The following is a 10,699-nucleotide window of genomic DNA, read 5'->3' on the forward strand; positions in this document are numbered from 1 at the left end:
TTAGGCAAAGGGTTTTTGATAGGATGTACTTTTAATTTTCATTTTTAAAGGAATCCAATATCCAATAAAGCTCTTTTGGAATTGCATAATTCATAACTTTCGGGGTAATTATACGTCCGGGATATAGCCCTCTTTTCACAAAAATGTGTTCAACGCCTACGATACGCCATGTTATCTAAAAAAGGACTATGATATTTGTGTTGACTGAGCGCACCATTAGGGTGACCATCTTCTGAAGATTCCAAATCAGGACATTTTGTAATTTTCACAACTTTCCTGTGAGTTCTCACAACATTCCTGTCAACAGCGAACAGCAGCGATTCCGGAGATTTTTTATTTTTTAATGTAATAGACTTGTAAAAATTAATAATCCTGTGGAAAAAATAAGTTATTTTCTTTAGAAACCACTGTTTAAAGATTCGGAAAACCGGGAACCCCGTTGGTTTGACCACATTTTACCTGAATACTTTAATTTGCAATGGTTCAAACGTAATTAAGCTCATGAAACAGAGTGAAAAAGAACTTTGTGGAATGGAACGCAGAATTAAAAAAAAAAACCGCCAAAGGGGTGACCAGGAGTACGATTTTATGTTTTTCTTAGGGTGACTAGAAGTCCAACTTAAAAATAAACCCCGATAAATTGCATTAAGTACCGTTCAAGTTAGGGTATTCAAAATTTGAGACGACAAAACACTTTTTAAGACTGTCTTCTGTTGTTAATAACAAGTGAAAGTGACATTTTTTCTTCTAATAAAATAAATCATATTAGTTTGTTTTAACGCAATTGCAGTAAAATATTTGTCGTAGTTCTCGGAAGATCTCAACAAATTTTTAATAAGGGGATAAAAGTATAAATTGTTCAATATATTAACCGTTCGAAAACACTAGGTTGACTACGTAAGAATATTATACTCAATATACTCAATGATGTTGCTGGGTATCTAACAATATTTTTCTCAAGGTTATTGTTTGAAATCTACCGAAAAACAAATCCTCTATGCCAAACTGTCGCTTAAAATTTCCTGAAGCATCTCTCCAAGAATCCCAATCCACCAATAATAATCCTTATAGAATTTGCCAAGGGTCTCGAAACATAAATTTATATATCCAAAACTAAAATCAATACTGCAACCATCTTGGCGGTAATTTACTAGGCCATTTACTTCTAGATCTCGAGAGAAAATTACTCAGCATGTCAGAAAACAGCCAAGTACATATATTGCAAAAAAAAATCTAACAAAAATTCGCCTAGAATTTATTCGAAGGTTCATTGAAATTCCAAGGAAATGCTGTCAGGACAATCCTCTAATCAGAGTTTTACAAAGAATTTGATAACAATCGCGTTCAGATTTTTGCAAAGATGCTTCCGTTAGGCTTTCATTAACATCGCTAAGGATGTCGCCAGAAATTAGTAAAGAATCCTACTTAAAATCAATTATTTTTGAAAAAATCTTGAAAAGATATTAAAGTTCTGAGAAGCATTCGCTAAGGATTTCTTCAAAAACCCATAGTTCGCCATGATGCGCAATGCAAGATCGTAGTTTTGGCCATGGTTGTTCTTAATTATCGTCTCCATTGAAATGGCAAATTCTGCTATTTAAGAACATGTTTAATGATGAAAACAGTATTTCATTCTCTCTGATTCAATACTTTTGAGTTTCTTGGAATTCAAATAAGAGAATGCCTGATTGACTTTTTCGAAGATCTCTTTCATTCAAATTGCAATAGAATGGTAGCTTATCGATATTAGAATTATTTTTAAAATTCTAACGGCAAGCAGGAAAAAGCAGGACAAAATTTGAAATATAGAAAATAAATCAGGACACCTCAAAAGAATCTCAAAATCAGGACATGTCCTGCTAAATAAGGACGGATGGTTAGGGTTACCATGATATTTTATGACGCATGTTATGGTCCCGGATATTACTGTACTACTGCAGTATCTTCCTTTTCAAATTATGCCAAGCGGCTATCATGCCAAACAACTGTTATGTCAAACGTTATGTTATGTTTGGCATTATGCCAAACGAGGTAGAGTAAGGTGGGGCAAAAGTTCGACCTTAGTGGTATAATCAAAGTTTCCAGAAAAACAATTCCAGTTGAAACGAAACAAACACTATACAGTGAACCTTCAACATATTGGCTATAATTTTGCTGAACAAACTTGAGTTAAAATATTTACCCATTTTTAGTTATAACAATTTCAAAATAAATTGTCTTAAACGAACTTTTGCCCCACCGGTGGGGCAAGAGTTCGAATCAAGTGTGGGGCAAAAGTTCGCAGGCTAAAACACAAAATACCGATACTTTTATGACAGGCATATTTTACACCAGCCGTAAACTTAAGGTTGACGAAAAATACACACTAAATTTTCATCAAAATTTTGCCCAAAACAGGGTTAATTGTAATATACCCAAAAATAACAGTTTTTCGCAAAACCAAGTGAAAAATTAAAATTTTTGTGACATTTTTCGCACGATCAGACAAATTTTGATAAATTTGAAGATAATATGTGGGTTTGGGGGGGTCCGTAGCCTTGAGGTTACGCTTCCGCTTCATAAGCGGAAGGTCATGGGTTCAATTCCCAGCCCCACCACAAAAAAAAACCGTCCAGCCACCAGAAGACGCCGCACGGAGGACCGTGCTTTGGGGAGCACATCCATCCTCCGTCAGTATCAGATGGTGACTGAGACAAACTGACCCTCTTCGCAGGCAGCTAGCCTCACTAACAGCAGAGCTCTCTCCTACCTGCTCGGTGTGAGAGTAAAAGAGTAGAAGAGAGTGAAAGCAGATGTAAATATAGATTAGTTATAAATAGATCTGTATCGGTAAAGTAGATACAAATGAACTGATTCCGGCACAGTAGTGGCCACGAGCACGGAGTGCCTTAAAAAAAAAATATATGTGGGTTTAAGGCAATTTGCATTTTTTCCGTGAGTTTATACATGGGTCGAACTTTTGCCCCGCTATGGGCCAAAAATTGTTTTCAAGCATTTATACAAAAACTAATAAACCTCAAAGCATCCTTATGATAGGCCTAGAAACGCCCTCACATAAAATATTGAAAAAGATTTTATCTTCATTTGTTTCCATGCAACGAAAATTTGACCAAAAATTACAATATAAATGTTGAAAAACAACAAATAGCCATAACTTTTTCAAATCTCAATAGATTTTTATGATATTTGGAATGAAAGTCTCTTACTTGAATAGCATTCGAACCACCATAATGTTTATAAGTTTTGTTGTGAATTGAGCTAGAAATCTTAAAAATAAACTCTTGCCCCACTCGAACTTTTGCCCCACTTTACTTTATACGTTGTGGTTTCCCAACTAACAATTCAGAGCCACAAATAAGCATGCATTTTTAATGGTAATGACAGCTGAATAACAGTTTTGCACTATAAGGAGCTGAAAAGATGCTGTTTAAGCACAAACTTAAGTCAATGTTCACCGTTATGCATTGGAATAAACAAAAGTTGAATCACCACTTATTAAACGTTTCCAAAGATTCTCATTAGACTAGGCAAGTTTTACTAATGAGCTGAACAAAACACGTTTCCCCCCTAAAAAGCCAATATTCCTCCAAACAAATGGATATTCAGAAAACGAACTAACGTTTTACTTGCTTCGCACTTCAGCTATTTCCACATGTTTAACATGATTATGATTAAGGGCTGAACAATCATTTTATAAAATCCTAATTCAACTTCGGTATATTATAAGAACAGTTGATCCAAAAGAGGTCAAAATAACAATTAATAAGCACATTGTTCAGCAATGAATAAGCCGTGTAAAAGAGGTCACACTACATCTAAATTTCATAAAATGGTCAAAATATCCGAAATTCGTGCTGAGTTCCGAATGCATTTCAAAGTTCAAACTACCAATATACAGAAAGTTGTCAGATACAATCATAACTGTTGCTTTCTCAAAACTTTTTAAATAACTGTTTAGAAAATAAATATGCTCAGCCTCCAGAAATATAGGTAACAAAAAAAAAACATTTATGTTAAGTATTCCGAGTACGAGCGAAGTTCTGACAAACAAAACGTAATATTGACTTGATTGACCTAATAGATAAAAGATCATAATTTTGATCCTGAAACTTCTGAACCATAGCAAAATTCAATGTTCGCGGATCTAACGAATAGAACGCAGTTATTGTTAAAATCCTACAGTATCTAAATATGACATGCCAATGTTGTTCCAGTAACTAATTTTAGATATCTTTTCCAGATCTTTCATCTCTTTTATCTATGAAGTTAATATCACTTTTAGCTATCCATATTATAATTTGCAATTGCTATGTTGTTCCGTACAAGAAAAGTGGAAATTTCTTTGACAGGAATAATTAAATAAATGTCTTTAGCTACATTTGAAATTACAATTCTTCACAACTGGGTGGGCCTCCGTGGCCGTGCGGTTAGTGTCGTCAGGCATTTGAGCGCATCGTGTCATGGGGTGTGGGTTCAATTCCCGCTTCAGTCATTGGAACTTTTCGTCAAGAATGTTTCTTGGCTGTGCCACTGGAGCATGCTTGTCTGTTGTCTAGTGTTAAGTTACAGTCTGTGCAGCTAAATGGCTGAAGACGGTATCCGTGTCTTTTTTTTTAACTGTATGTACTGCGATCTAAGAAAAATTATTTAGTTGGCCATTTCTGAAAAAATCCCAGGCATCAAGATATTCGATTACTTTTTTCAGGTGCATAGTCCTCAGAACCCTTAAGGTGAAGATGAATCGAAGCCAAAGTTCAAATTTTCAAGAGCACGGATCTGAAGAACCAAACATCCGTTTAAGCTGAAAACTTAATCGATTGGTAAGTAGCTGGTGGTGACCAATCGATTAGGTTTTTAGCTCAAACGGATGTTTGGTTCTCCAGATCCGTGCTCTTGAAAATTTGAACTTTGGCTTCGATTTATCTTCACCTTAAATGATGTAAATATATTTATACAGAGGACTATTTCTTTAATGCATGATAGTTTTATGAAAAATACAAATCAATGAAATTATTAATTAATAAAAAATTGAAGTTTTGAACAAACTGAAGCTCTCATGAAATTAGATCAATCATTTCAGACTGATTTTACTTTGTGTAAATAAACTTTATTTTTGTCCAAATGGCATTTATTCGGTCACTTGTATTTTTGTGCGTTATAGATGAATGTCGGTGGACGCATCAAGATTCATTGAAAATCTTCAGAAATATGATCATTTCCGTAAAACTTGTTCCGGAAAATGTGGCCAGTCACGTTTGTATTTCCAATCATGCATATATTATGCTAGAGCAAAATTCGATTTAAAATCTGCATTCGATCGGGTGAATCACGACCTTCTACTAGCAAAAATTGAGCGTCTTGGTGCAACAGAAAGATTCGTCTCATGGTTGCGCTCATATCTATATAACCGTGTTCTCTACGTGAAGGTTGGCAATGCAACATCGGTATGCTACCAGGCAACATCGGGAGTACCACAAGGGAGCAACCTGGGGCCGCTCCTATTCTCGATTTTTTTCAACGACATCTGCTTAGTGCTGCCAGATGGAACCCGGCTACTTTACGCGGATGACCTCAAAATATTTTTGCGAATCAGGTCTATACAGGACTGTAAAGAGCTGCAACGGTTAATAGATGTATTCCAAGGCTGGTGCTCGAGGAATTTATTGTTAGTAAGCATCTCGAAATGTTCCGTCATATCTTTCACAAGAAGAAAAACTCCTATCGTTTGGAGTTACACAATGTGTGGAGAACCATTAGAACGAACATCTGTGGTGAAAGACTTGGGAGTGCTGCTCGACGCAAAGCTCTCGTTCACGGATCACTACTCGTCGATCATATCAAAAGCAAACAGAAACTTAGGATTGATTTTTAGGATTTCATCCGAATTTTGAGACCCTTACTGCTTACGTGCTCTTTATGTAGCGCTGGTACGATCAGTCCTAGAGTCAGCATCTATTGTTTGGTGTCCCTACACTGACAACTGGGGTAGACGGATTGAAGCTGTACAGAGACGGTTTATCAGATACGCTCTTAGATTTCTACCCTGGAATAATCCAGAAAACTTGCCACCATATGAAGACCGATGCCGATTGTTGGGTCTAGAAACCCTCTCCAACAGACGAAGTATATCGAAAGCTGCCTTCGTCGGAAAACTGCTTTTGAACGCCATCGACTCCCCCACTCTATTGAGGCAAATCAGTTTCAATGTTCCTCCTCGGTTACTTAGGAATCGTGACTTTTTACGACTTGATTATCACCGAACAGATTATGGACAAAATGAGCCTCTAAGAGCAATGTGTAGCGTTTTTAATAGTGTTGTCAGTGTGTTCGATTTCAATGTATCTGTAGATGTTTTTATAACTAGACTCAAAATAATGTTTAATAGATTATAAGTTTTTTAATATGTTCATGTAGACTGCAATAGGTTCCAGGTGCCTTGGGGGGAAGTAACCAATTAGGAAAATATTCGGAACCATATCGGTATGGGCATCAAACTTCAAGATTTTTGAAGGTGATAATTCCAGAAGAATTTCCAAAACCACAGACTACCATGACAACTCTATACAGTCATCTCTCCCTTACTCGATATTGAAGGGAGAGTTACAGAACACAAAAGCAGTGCAACTGCGTTCCAAGGGATCATCGAGTTAGCCATGAAAACCAACTTTTACTATGGTTCTCTAACTCGATATCGAGATACGGAATATCGAGTGAGGGAGAGTTAACTGTAGTGGGTTTCAGGTGCCCCGAGTGGCCAATTCAAAACATGTCCGGAATTACATTAATATGGGTATCAATTATCAAGATTGCAGAAAGTGATGCTTCCGAAAGCTCTTCCAGGCTTCTAGGCTGCCATGACCACTGTATAGTAGATTTTAGGTATCCTGTTGGAAGTGGCCGTTTTCAGTTTTTTGGCATTTCTTCGCTAATTCGGGCCAGTCGGGCCTCGACTGTAGATTCATCTTCATTTTCGTACAATTCATGGTCTGCTCCCTGGAGCACCACTTCCTCACCTTTTGCGATTCGAAATGGACTATACCCTGCTGATGAATGAATTCTCGCGTAACATTTCTAAAGGGCCAATCCTCAGATCGTTGACTCTGAGAAAATTCAATTTGAACATTATTCACCACATTTTCAATTCCTATTTCTCAGTATTCAAATCAATCAATGTGATTTCTTGCTAGTTGAGTGACGATTTACTATTACTACACACTAATAATTGATTTTATTCTGAAAACTGACAAAAATGCGGAAAAAATGATGAGTTTAAATGCTTGGCCCATTTTTGATTTTAAACAAAGCATGGGCCTTTTTTATTGTTAAAAATAGAATTTTATAAGCGTGCTTGGCCCAAGGCTAGGCCTTTTCGGTTTTCAATGAATGAGCAAGAGAGAGTCATTGGCCTCTCACCATGCTAAGGCCAATGACAGTTTGCGAAATTTTCCGATTGTAGGCCTTCTTGATGGAGCGAGAACCAATCATTGGCCTTTTCGAGCAGGGGCCAATGAATGATTTGGAAAAAAGCGGTTATTGGCCGTTTTGAAAACCGAGTTTATAACGGTAAGTTTTATGATTATTTTGACAATGTTTGCATAGTTTGTGGGTGTTGGGAGGTGCTATCGAATGGTATCAAAACCCGATTTGTTTACAATTTGATCATTGGCCCTTTAGAATTGTTACGCGAGAATTGTCGAATTTATTACTACTTCCACCTCGGCTAGCCGAGTGTCCCATTCTCGCTGATTTTCTCTCGCGTATGAGCGAAGTGAGGTATTAATCACACGGTTCACCCGTTCGACCGGGTTTGCCTGCGAGTGAAGGCCCAAACGCAATGATAGCGGAACGGCAACGGAATGCGGAACCGGTTCGCCAGCATGAATCACTACATCTCGTCTGAGCTGACAACGAATGAAATTCGACCAACACTGAGTCAACAAGCTGATTATAGTTCATGCTGGCGAACCGGTTCCGCATTCCGTTGCCGTTCCGCTATCAATGCGTTTGGGCCTTGATACTTTGACGTAAACTAGTGGGTAATTTTAAATCTAGATAAAAGAGAATCAAACTCTTTGGAAGTGAAAGTAGTTGCGTTATCCGAGAGGATAATTGATGGAACTGAGTTTCTAAAAAAACAGTGCCTAGTGAGCTCCGTGCAAAGGGTTTTGGCACTTATTTTCGAAAAATACTAAATAAGTCCATTGTAACTAACACGTATTGATTACCCGCTTTGGAACGCGGTAAGGGGCCCACGTAATCTAAGGCAATAATCTGCCACGGCCTAGACGGTACGCGCATCTCACCCATGGGAGGGGAAGTTGCTGAGTTTGCAGGCTTTATTTCCTTGCAAATCTGGCATTTTTGTATGTAGCTGCGAATTTGGCTAACCATCTTCGGCCAATAGTATTGCTGGCGCACTTTAGTTAAAGTTTTCTCAACACCAATGTGCATGAATTCATCATGACAGGCCTGTATTATATTGTGACGAGCCTCGGGACATGGAATAACCTTCCAATCATACCGGTGGTCCACCAAGTCATTGGTAAATACAAATTTCATCAGTTAACCATTACTGACACGAAAGTCGGGATAGTCTTCTGGTCTATTCTCGACGGATAGTTTCAGTTCATGGTACCACGAAGAGGGAGTTTTAGCGGACACTGCCAACACGCTGCGCGAAAGCGCATCTGGCACCACATTGTCCTTGCCTCGCCGGTGGACAATTAACATGTCATACATTTGGAGAGACAGACTCCAGCGACTGAGTCGCGAGGAGGTCTTCCATTTTGTGCGCATAATGTACGTTAACGCTGAGAAATCGGTGACAAGCACGAAGCGGCTTCCCTCGATATACCCGCGAAAGTGTTCAATAGATAGTAGCGCTGCGAGCCCTTCCTTCTCAGTTGCGTGATAAGCTCGCTCTTGGGTGGTAAGTTTCTTGGAAAAATATTCAATTACTCTTTCTTGGCCATCGAAATTCTGTGTAAGAACACCAGCGACGGCATGATCACTCGCGTCGGTATGAATGAGGAACTCCCGATCAAAATCAGGGCTCGCTAGAATCGGAGCCGTAATCAGTTTTTCTTTGATTGCCTGGAACGCTTCTTCCGCTTCAGGCGTCCATCTCACAGTCTTCGCCTGCGTTTTGAGAAGTTCTGTAAGAGGCGCGGTTATTTTACTGTATTCGGCGATAAATCGCCTATAGTAATTCGACATACCTATGAAGCGACGAAGTTTTGTGATAGTGGATGGTCTATCATACTCCACTATGGGCCTTATCTTCTCAGGGTCCATTCTCAGACCTTCAGAACAAAGTACATAACCCAGAAATGGGATTTCAGTCAGGCAGAAATGTGATTTTTGAAACTCTGTTTCAACGGGAACGATTTCCGAAACGTTATTCTCCGACCGAAAGCAAATTAAACACGAGTGATTCGGTATTGGAAGAATATAATTTCCTGTTGAAGAATACCATAATTGCTGTTAGATGCATATTGATTGATAACATTTTCATTTAGATTTACTACTATGATGCTACGTATGTATTGTTATGGGAACCCCTGGTTTCCCATTTGTATGCTATAGGTTTTACTTTTATGGTTAGAAAACTGTTGCGACTTACGTTTAGTCCCTTCACTAGGTTTTCATACAACATGTGCTGACAATCAGGCTTGGTTGGCGCGACAGGAGGTTCTAATTTAAATAAATGTTAAGATTTAGTTGAGCATTTGGATGTAGTAGGGGTAATTTGCTTACCACAGAAGGATATTTGTAAGCAGTTCTGCAGTAATTATCTTGCTATCGTAATGTATGTTTGCTTATTCTCTGGAAGATTTAGTTGTATCGTAATGCGAAACCATAAGAAAAGTATTGCAGTAAATCATAATTTCTTACCGGCTATTAAACTTAGGGATCATCAAGCTATCCCGCTGATGCTTTAACTCTATGTAAAATAGTTCAGTGTGAATCACTTATTTGTGGCATACAATTGCTTCATTCGCTCACCTATTTTAGTAGATACAATTCAGCTCCTACAGCACTTAACTAATTATTGTATTTAAGTTCAGTACAACTGGGATTAGATTAACACTAGCTAAGAAACTTGGGCAATGCAATTATATTCTATCACTGATGACGAATTCTGATTAGTTTTCCGCCTACCTGTTTTGTTTTGGTTCTTCCCTTCTATTCTTATCGGTACTCACCGGATCGTTGATAAGAGATGGATCATTACCACTCACCAGTAACAGCGGCGTAGCTAGGAAGTGAGTAAGGTGCGCTAGCTACGTAGTGGCTAACACTCCCCCCGGGTAGGACAACCAGGGTTGGCTTACACCTTGTCGCACCGAACGTCCAAAACTGCCAACTTTGTCGCTTGGCGGTCGTATACGCCGCACGCTGTCCGCACGGTAGCGGACCGAACCTGTCCATCTAAACTGACTCTGGTGGCGATGATCTTTCCCTTCGGCCAACAGTTTCGTGGTAGTTTAGGGTCGGCGATAACTACGACATCTCCGACGACGATCGGCTGCGGGCGTTGAAACCACTTACTTCTGCGGGTGATTTCTGGGAGGTAGTCCGTTACCTAGCGTTTCCAAAATTGATTTGCCAAGATTTGGGAAGCTAGCCAGTTTCTCCTGAGTGCTGCACCACTGTCGTCTATGTCGGTTAGCGGTTTCGATCCATTGGACGAGCCGAG

At 38.8% G+C, this 10,699-nt stretch overlaps 1 long non-coding RNA gene across 1 annotated transcript; it reads right to left on the minus strand.

The window, feature by feature from the left end:
- Positions 1-9,326: 9,326 nt before the first annotated feature.
- On the minus strand, positions 9,327-10,349 carry LOC110674534. The gene is made up of 4 exons (XR_002498960.1): positions 10,006-10,349; positions 9,895-9,943; positions 9,757-9,825; positions 9,327-9,693 (listed from the first exon to the last, which is right to left on the minus strand). It is a non-coding gene; the product is annotated as an uncharacterized LOC110674534 (long non-coding RNA).
- Positions 10,350-10,699: the final 350 nt, after the last annotated feature.

This window comes from Aedes aegypti, chromosome 1 (assembly GCF_002204515.2).
Source record: "Aedes aegypti strain LVP_AGWG chromosome 1, AaegL5.0 Primary Assembly, whole genome shotgun sequence".
Lineage (NCBI taxonomy): Eukaryota > Metazoa > Arthropoda > Insecta > Diptera > Culicidae > Aedes > Aedes aegypti.